The sequence below is a fragment of the Mustela nigripes genome, chromosome 2 (assembly GCF_022355385.1).
Source record: "Mustela nigripes isolate SB6536 chromosome 2, MUSNIG.SB6536, whole genome shotgun sequence".
Classification (NCBI taxonomy): Eukaryota; Metazoa; Chordata; class Mammalia; order Carnivora; family Mustelidae; genus Mustela; species Mustela nigripes.
In genome coordinates, this window is record NC_081558.1 from 133,559,577 (window position 1) to 133,569,517 (window position 9,941).

The window sequence follows — 9,941 nt, forward strand, 5'->3', positions numbered from 1 at the left end:
GCCTGGGTGGCTTAGTGGTTAAGTGCTCGACATTCAATTTCAGCTCAGGTCATGATCTCAGAGTAAATGCTGTTTTTCAGAACTTCACACGTTTTCCCAGATTCTCTCCAAGGCAGGCTCTGGGTCCACCAGTGAGGTGTGCAGCTACACGAGGTCATAGGCAAGAAATGGAGACAAGGTGGGTCCTGGGGAAAACAGTGTCCTCTATATTCTCCATGGTTTAAGATGCAGTATCTGGTCTCTACCACTTCCTGGACAGACACCCAGTCAGGGAGCTACCTTGGGGCATCCTGCAGCTGTCTATCTCCAAAGTCTACAGCTGGTGGCACTGTGATCTGTTCTCAGTTCAGTTAGGGCAGTGCTCTCCCTCACAGACTCAGTCAGTTCTTAATGACATAGTCCAGAAGACTGATCAAGCCTCACTTGAAGCTAGTCCTACTTCCAGAATTTTCCATCACCATTCAGAAACCATCTAATTCTCTTTATTGTTTAACCCAATTTAGGTTTATGTGTGTTTAAACATAAAGACTTGTGACTGGTTTCAATTTCTGTATTTTTATGTACAACTTAGCATTGCTGTGACAGTCACCATGTTTAAAAATGTTTTTGCAAACTATCATAAAAGAACAAGAAGGAAATGATTATGCAGGAAACCAATAATGCATCAAATAACAAGATCTTGCTTCCAAAGACTTTCTTCTCTCCTATGGAGCCAAACATGGGCTTTGCCTGCTGTTGGCCTTATACTTCTACAGTGATTAATCTGTTTCAAAGGTGTTGTCTTAGAAACGCTCTGTTCTAGAATCTTTGCTGGTGTGTCTACAAGTAGTGGATAGAAATAAATGGCAGTGGGATGGAGGGTGTGACAGTGCCTTCCAGAGTCAGAGCACCCAAAGGGAGGCTGTGGTCAGAAAGAAGGTAGCTGTGATATCTCAGGAACATATGATTTTCTGGATCAATGACAGTGACTGCCCCAGTGGAGTGGGGATGGGAAGGGCAGGGCAGGCCAGCACCTTTTAGGATGATGGTCAGTATCAATAGATGCCACCGGGACCTGGACTGGGACTGTCTCATGATGGTGTCCCAATGATCTAGGTCCAGTTACTTGTATATAGATTAGTTATGTGCCTGAAGGTGTTATACTGAATGGAGAGGCACCAAAAGTATTCAAAGACCATGTGAAAATTTCAAATCAGCAGGACGTCCTGCTTTTGATTTTGTAGCAAAATAAGAGCACTGCCTGCCAGTTCATCTATAAGCGGTCACCCTGGTAGAATCAACATCCTTTCCCAGAGGTGCTTCCCGTGGCTTTCAAGCAAAGTTAGACCTGTTTATAGACATTTATTTGTTGCCTGTACTGAATGGTGTCCATCAACTGTCTTCAAAAACAGAGTGTCGGGACACCTGGGTGGCTCAGTGGGTTAAAACCTCTGCCTTCGGCTCAGGTCATGATCCTAGGGTCCTGGGATCGAGCCCCACATTGGGCTCTCTGCTCAGCAGGGAGCCTGCTTCCTCCTCTCTCTCTCTCTGCCTGCCTCTCAGCCTACTTGTGATCTCTGTCTGTCAAATAAATAAACAAAATTAAAAAAAAAAAAAAACAGAATGCCTAGGAAGGTGCAGGTGGGAAAGGCTGCGTGAAAGGGGGTGATATCTGTGCAGAGTCTTTAACATTGTCCAGAAGCTCCCCGGGCTCAACAGGGAAGAAAAAAGAGAGCATGAATATGCAAAGGACTTGCGAAATAATGGCTTATCTGAGGAACTGCTAGTCCTGGATGTGGTAATCTTGTGTACACGTGAAGAAGGCAAAGGAAAGTAGGCATTTATTTATCTGTGGAGTCATCACTTACTTGTGGTGAAAGCCCTTCATCTGACAAGCCTAGGATTTTTCATTTTATGCTATGGATGGTGAGACACCATCAGAGGATTTTAAACAAAGAAATGACATCATCAGATTCACAGTTTTTGGAGAAACTCTGGAGAAGAAAGAAACCAAAAAGACCAACAAATAATAAGAGAGGAGATTATAAAGACCTGTACCAAGGTAGGTCTCTAGACAGTAAAGGAAGACAGGATCATCAGGAGATGGGTGAACTAGAACTAGTGACAAATTGTAAGTGGAGGTAAAGGGAGTCTCTTTGAGTCCCAGAGTCTCCGCTTCACAATGGATGGATAGTAAATGAGAGCACAAGAGAAGGTGGGTGTTTGAGTGGTGAGTAGAAAAGGAAGATATTTTCATTTAGAGTTTATGAGACATCTAGGTGGCCAGGAGAATGGCCAGGTATAGAGAAAACATGAGGATTAATAGATTTAAAAGGCATAAACATATAGAAAGCAATTAAAGTCATTTGACCTTGCCTAGAGAGATGCAGAGAATATGCCTTGAACCTAGAATATCATCATGACAGGGAGAAATCAGGACTTTTATTGCAAATATATGGGTAGCAATTTCTTTTTTTTTTTTTGTAAGATTTATTTTATTTATTTATTTTAAAGAGAGAGAGAGAATGTGTTTGCACAAGCAGGGAATGGGGGGCGGAGGGCAGGGAGGAAGTGCAGATGGAGAAGATCTCCGACTCCATGCTTGAGCATGTGCCCGATGCACGGCTCAATCTCATGAATCTGAGATCATGATCTGGGCTGAAATGAAGAGTCAGATATTCAACCAACTGAGCCATGCAGGCACCCCAGGTAGCAATTTCCTTATGAAACCTTCACAGACTTTTCTGAGCAAAATTAAGACTTCCCATGTGCATTATTTTGCAAGGGCTGCCATAACAAAATATGAAAGACAGGGTGGTTTCAACATCAGAGATTTATTTTCTCACAAGGCTGGAGACTAGACACCTAAGATCAAAATGTTGACTGTTCAATTCCAAGTCTTCTCTTCTTGGCTTGCAGACGGTGTCTACTGGCTATGTCTTCACATGGTTGTGTGTGTGTGTGTGTGTGTGTGTGTGTCTGTATCCTAGTCTCTTCTCAAAAAATTTGTTTAAACAAAGTCATTTGGATGACCAGCTTTTTTGTTTTTAATTGAAGCATAACTGACATATACTATTATGATTATATTTCAAGTATACAACATACAACAATTATTAAATCCATTAGCGATTTAATAATTATACACATTACAAAATGGTCACCATGAAAAGTGTAGTTACCATCTGTCACCATACAACATTATTGCGATATTATTGACTATATACTGTTGTACTTTCCATCCCTATGACTTGTTTTATAACTGGAATTTTGTACCTCTTAATCACCTTCAACTATTTTGCCCATCCCCCACCCTCTCCCATCTGGCAACCGCAAGTTTGTTCTCTGTATTTATGTGTGTGTTTCTGCTTTTTGTTTATTTTTTAGATTCCACATATAAGTGCAATCATATAGAATCTGTCTTTCTTTGTCTGACTTCTCTTTTTTTTTTTTTTTAAGATTATTTATTTATTTATTTGACAGACAGAGATCACAAGTAGAAAGAGAGAGGCAGGCAGAGAGAGAGGAGGGAGCAGGCTCCCCACTGAGCAGAGAGCCCAACTCGGAGCTCGATCCCAGGATCCTGGGATCTTGACCTGAGCCGAAGACAGAGGCTTTAACCCACTGAGCCACCCAGGCACCCCTGTCGGACTTATTTCACTCAGTATAATATATTCTAGGTTCATCCATGTTGCAAATAGCAAGATTTCATTCCTTAAAGGCTGATAATATCCCATTGCGTGTATATACCACTTCTTCTTTATCCGTACATCTATTGATGGTTTCTTTCTTCTTCAGAGTTTCTCCAAAAACTGTGAATCTGATGATGTCATTTCGTTTAAAATCCAAATCTTAGCTATGTTAAATCATGCTGTAATAAATATAGGGATGCATATATCTTTCCAAATTAGCATTTTTGTTTTCATTGGTAAATACCCAGAAGTAGAATTACTGGGTTGTATGGTATTTTTCTTTTTAATTTTTTGAGGAAACTTCATAATATTTTCCAGTGTGGCCACACCAATTTATATTCCCACCAACAGTACATGAGGGTTCCTTTTTCTCCACATTCTCACCCATGCTTGTTATTTCTTGTTGGTTTTCATAGCAGCCACTCTGACAGGAGTAAAAGGATATCTCATTATGGTTTGGTTTTGTTTTCTCACTATGGTTTTGATTTGCATTTCCCTGATGATTAGTGGTGTCGAACCTCTTTTTATATATCCATTGGCTATCTGCATGTCCTTGGAAAAATGTCTATTTAGGGTGTGTGACCATTCCTTCCTTCCTTCCTCCCTTCCTTTCTTTCTTTTGTAATAAAATAAATATTTTATAAATATTTATAATAAAAATAAATAATAAAATAAATTAAATAAGTAAATGAACGAATAAAAATAAAATAAATAAATAAATGAAATGAAAAAATAAATAAATAAAATAATAAAATAAATAATAAAAATAATATTTTTTATTGCCCATGTTTTAAAAAATATGGAATGTTTCATGAATTTGCTTGGCATCCTTGCACAGGGGCATGCTGATCTTCTCTGTATTGTTCCAATTTTAGTACATGTGCTACCAAATTAAGCAGTCTCTGCCTTTTCTTTCATTTGATTATTTGTGATTTTTTTGGTTTTTGTCTGTGTGTGTGTTTTTGGGGGGGGGGTTCTGTGTTGGGTTTTATGAGTTCTTCATATATTTTGGATATTATACCCTTGTCAGGTATCTTCTCCTATTCAGTATGTTGTCTTTTCCTTTTATTCTTATTGTTTCCTTCATTGTGCAAAAGCTCTTCAGTTGGATGTAGGCCCAACTGTTTATTTTTGCTTTTGTTCCATTGCCTAAGGAGACATATCCAGAAAAATATTGTGAACACCAATGTCTAAGCTTTTACTGCCTATGTTCTCATTTAGGAGTTTTATGGTTTCAGGTCTAGGGCTTTAATCTATTTGAGTTTGGGGTTTTGTTTTGTTTTGTTTTGTAGAGGTGAGGGAAGGGCAAAAGGAGAGAGAGAGAGAGAATCATAAGCAGGCTCCATGTCCAACACAGAGCCTGCTTGATCTCATGATTCTAAGATCATGACATGAACTGAAATCAAAAGTTGAATGCTTAACAGACTGAGCCATCCAGGCTCCCCCAACAATATTAATTCTACCAAGATGATATATATTTCCATTTATTTATGTCCTCTTCAATTTTGTTCATCAATGTCTTACAGTTTTCAGAGTACAGGTCTTTCACTTTCTTGTTTAAATTTATTACTGTATTTTCTTCTTTTTGATGCAATTATAAATGGGATTGGTTTCTTAATTTCTTTTTCTACTACTTTGTAATTAGGGCATATAAATGCATAGACTTCTGTATATTGATTTTGTATCCTGCCATTTTTCTGAATTCATTAATTAGTTCCACTAGTTTTTTGGTGGAGTCTTTATGGTTTTCATATCATCCGCTAATAGTGATAGCTTTACTTTTTTCTTACCAATGTGGATAATTTACTTCTTTTTCTTGTCTGATTGCTGTGGCTATGATATACAGTACTATGTTGAATAAAAGTGATGAGAGTGGGCATCCTTGTCTTGTTCCTGATCTTAGAGGAAAAGCTTTCAGCTTTTCACAATGAGGTATGATGTTAGCTCTGAGTTTGTCATATATTAACTCTATTATGTTGAGGTACATTTATCTACTTTGTTGAGAGCTTTTTATCATGAATGATATTGAATTTTATTAAATGCTTTTTCTACATCTATTAAGATGATGGCATAATTTTTATCCTTCACCTTATTCATGCAGTGTATCATGTTGATTGATTTGTAGATATTGAACCATCTTTGCACCACTGGAATAAATCCTACTCGATCGTGGTGAATGATCCTCTTAAGGTATTATTGAATTCAGTTTGCCAATATTTTGTTGAAGATTTTTGCATCTCTGTCTATCAGGGATATTGGTCTATATATTTTTTTTGTAGTGTCTTTGGTTTTAGTATCAGGGTAATAGTGGGCTCATAGAATGAGTTTATATACATTCATTCCTCTTCTTTTTTTTTTTAAGAATAGTTTGAGAAGGATATAAATTGACACTTCTCAGGGTGTCAGGGTGTCAAGTTTCTGCCTTCAGCTCAGGTTATGATCCCAGGGTCCTGGAATTGAGCCCCTGCTCAGTGGGAAACCTAATTCTCCCTCTCTTTCTCCCTCTGCTTGTGTTCCCTCTCTCACTGTGTCTCTCTCTGTAAAATAAATTAACAAAATCTTTTTTTTAAAAAATAAATTAACTATTATTTAAAATGCTCAGTAGATAAAAGAAAACCAAAGCTGGTGGCATCACAATCCTGGACTTCAAGTTCTATTACAAAGATGTAATCATCAAGACAGTATGGTACTGGCACAAAAACAAACACACAGATCAATGGGGCAGAATAGATAACCTCAACTCTATGGTCAACTAATCTTCGACAAAACAGAAGAGAATATCCAATGGAAAAAGAATAGTCTCTTCAATAAACGGTACTGGAAAAACTGAACAGCCACATACAGGAGAGTAAAACTGGACCATTTCCTTAAACCATTCACAAAAATAGACTCAAAATGGATGAAAGACCTAAATATGAGATAGAAATACATCAAAATTGTAGAGGAGAACACAGGCAGCAACCTCTGTGACCTCAGCCACAAAAACTTCTTGCTAGACACATCTCCAAAAACAAGTGAAACAAAGACAAAAATGAACTATTGAGATATCATCAAGATAAAAAGCTTTTGCACACCAAAGGAAACAGTCAACAAAATTAAAAGACAACTGACAGAATGGGAGAAGGATATTTGTAAATGCCTTATCAGGTAAAGGGCCAGTCTCTGAAATCTATAAATAACTTATCAAACTAAACACCAAAGAACCAAAAAATCCAGTCAAGAAATGGGCAGAAGACATGAACAGACACTTCTCAAAAGAAGACATACTAATGGCCAACAGACACATGAAAAAATGCTCAACACAACTTGTCATCAGGGAAATAAAAATCAAAAACCACAATGAGATATTACCTCACATCAGTCAGAATGGCTAAAATTAACCACTCAGGAAATGACATATGTTGGTAAGGATGAAGACAAGGGGAACCTTCGTACACTATTGATGGGAATGAAAGCTGGTGCAACCACTCTGGAAAACAGTATGGAGGTTCCTCAAAAAGTTGAAAATAGATCTAACCTATGACCCAGCAATTATACTATTAGGGATTAACCACAAATATATAAGTGTAGTAGTCTGAAGGTACATCTGTACCCCAATGTTTATAGTAACAACATCCACAATAGCCAAGCTATGGAAAGAACTCAGATGTCCTCTAACAGATGAATGGATAAAGATGTGGTATATATATACAATGGAATACTACTCAGCTATCAAAAAAGTGATATCTTGTCATTTGCAATGATGTGGATGGAATTAGAGGGTATTAAGCTAAGTGAAATAAGTCAATCAGAGAAAGCAATAATCATATGATCTTACTCATAAGTGGAACTTAAGAAAGAAAACAGAGGATCATAGGGGAAGAGAGGAAAAAAATAAAAGACAAAATCAGAGAGGGAGACAGAATGTAAGAAACTCTTAATCATAGGAAACAAGTTTGCTGGGGGTGTGGGGGATGGTGTAACTGGATGATGGAAATCAAGGAGGGTAATTGATGTAATGAATCACTCACCTCTACCTCTGAAACCAGTAATACATTATATGTTAATTAATTGAATTTAAATAAAAAATAAAACTGAAGAAAATTGTTTAGCAGAATTCACTTGTGGAGGCATCTGGTCTCAGATTATTTTGTTAGGAGGTTTTTTTTTTAAATTATTGATTCAATTTCATTACTAGTAATCAGTCTGTTCTATTATTTCCTGATTAAGTCTCAGAAGATTGTATGTTTCTAAAAATTTCTCTATTTCCTCTAGGTTGTCCAATTTGTTGGCGTGTAAATTTTTGTAACAGTCTCATAATCCTTTGTATGTCTATGGTGTCAGTTGTAACTTCTTTTCTTTCATTTGATTTTTATTTTTTTAATTTATTTTTATTTTGTAGACGATTTTATTTATTTATTTGAGAGAAACAGCACAAGCGAGGGGAAGAGTAGAGGGGGAGAAAGGGAGAGAATCTCAAGCAGACTCTGCCTCGAACATGGAGCCACATGCAGGGCTCAATCTAACAACCCTGAGATCATGACCTGAGCTGAAACCAAGAGTCAGATGCTTAACCAACTATTTTAATTGCTTTTCCTTTGTTTCTTGATGAGTCTGGTTAAAGGATTATCAATTTTATTTTTTCAAAGAACCAACTCTTAGTTTCATTTATCTTTTCTATTGTATTTTTTTTTAGTCTCATTCTTAAAATTTCTGTTCTGATTTTTATTATTTCCTTCCTTCTGTCTATTTTGGGCTTTGTTTGTTATTCTTTTTCCAGATCCTTTAGGTGTAAGGTTAGATTGTTTGGGATTTTTCTTATTTCTTTAGGTAGGTCTGTATTACTATAAACTACCTTCTTAAAACTGTTTTTGCTATGTCCCAAAGATATTGAACTCCTGTGTTTCCATTTTCATTTGACTCCATGTATTTTTTTTTTCATTTTTTTGGTTTCCTTGTTGACCCATTGTTGAGTGGCATTATGTTTAGCCTCCATGTATTTGTATTTTTTCCCTTTTTTTTTCTTGTAATTGATATCTGGTTTCATGATATATTGTGATTGTAAGGATGCTTAACATAATTTCAGCCTTCTTCAATTTATTGAGATTTGTTCTGTAGCCTAATGTTCATGTAGCTTAACATGGAAAATGTTCTGTGTGCCTTGAAAAGAATGTATAGTGTGCTGTTTGGATGAAATGTTCAGCATTATTTAATTCCATCTGGTCTAATGTGTTGTTCAAAGCCACTGTTTCCTTGTTGATTTTCTGTCTAAATGATGTATCCATTAATGCAAGTGGGTTGTTAAAAGTTCCCTACTATTAGTGCACTAGTCTCATTTTCTCCCTTTATGTCTGTTAATATTTGCTTTATATATTTAGTTGATCCTATGCTGAGTACATAGATATTTACAATTCTTATATACTCTTCTTAGATCATTCCCTTTATCATTATGCAGTGCCTTTCTTTGTTTCTTGTTACAGTCTTTGTTTAGTCTATTTTGTGTGATATAAGTATTCCTACCTCAGTTTTAGTTTTTGTTTTGTTTTGTTTCCATTTGCATGGAATATCTTTTCCTATCCCTTCACTTTTAGTCTGTATGTATCTTTAGGTCTAAAGTGAGTCTCTTGTAAGAAACGTATAGACGAGTCTTGTATTTTAATACACTACATTCACCCTATTTCTTTGGAGTATTTAGTCCATTTATATTTAAACTAATTATTAATAGGTATGTACTTATTGCCATTTTGTTCATTGTTTTCTGATTTCTTTTGTAGTTCCCTGTTCCTTCTCTTACTCTCTTCCCTTGAGGTCTAATGACTTTCTTTAGTGTTATGCTGGGATTTCTTTCTCTTTATTGCGTGTGTGTGTGTGTGTGTGTGTGCATGTGTGTGTGTGTATTAGTGTGTCTATTATAGGTTTTTGCATTTTAGTTACATATATAACATATATATGTAACATTTTATGTATATACCAGTCTATATTGTTAGCTGCTTAAGTTCAAACACATTCTAAATATACTATATTTCCCCTTCTCTACATTTTATGCCTTTGATGCCATATTTTACATCTGTATTTTATGTATCTCTTAGTTATTTTGGTAGATATAATTGATTTTATTGTGTCTGTCTTCTGACCTTCATACTAACATTATAAGTGATTGATCTACTGCCCTTACTACCTGGATGTCTATTTCTGCCCCCAGGTTAGAAAGTTTTCAGCTATTATTTCTTCAAATAAATTTTCTACCCCTTCTCTCTGTCTTTTCCTTCTAGGACCCCTGTAATCCAAATGTTA

The 9,941-nt window shown here is 36.3% G+C and overlaps 1 non-coding gene across 1 annotated transcript; it reads right to left on the reverse strand.

The window, feature by feature from the left end:
* Window positions 1–4,461: 4,461 nt before the first annotated feature.
* LOC132012661 (U6 spliceosomal RNA) lies at window positions 4,462–4,567 on the reverse strand. Its single transcript, XR_009402665.1, has one exon. It is a non-coding gene; the product is annotated as a U6 spliceosomal RNA (small nuclear RNA).
* Between the last annotated feature and the right edge of the window lie 5,374 nt (window positions 4,568–9,941).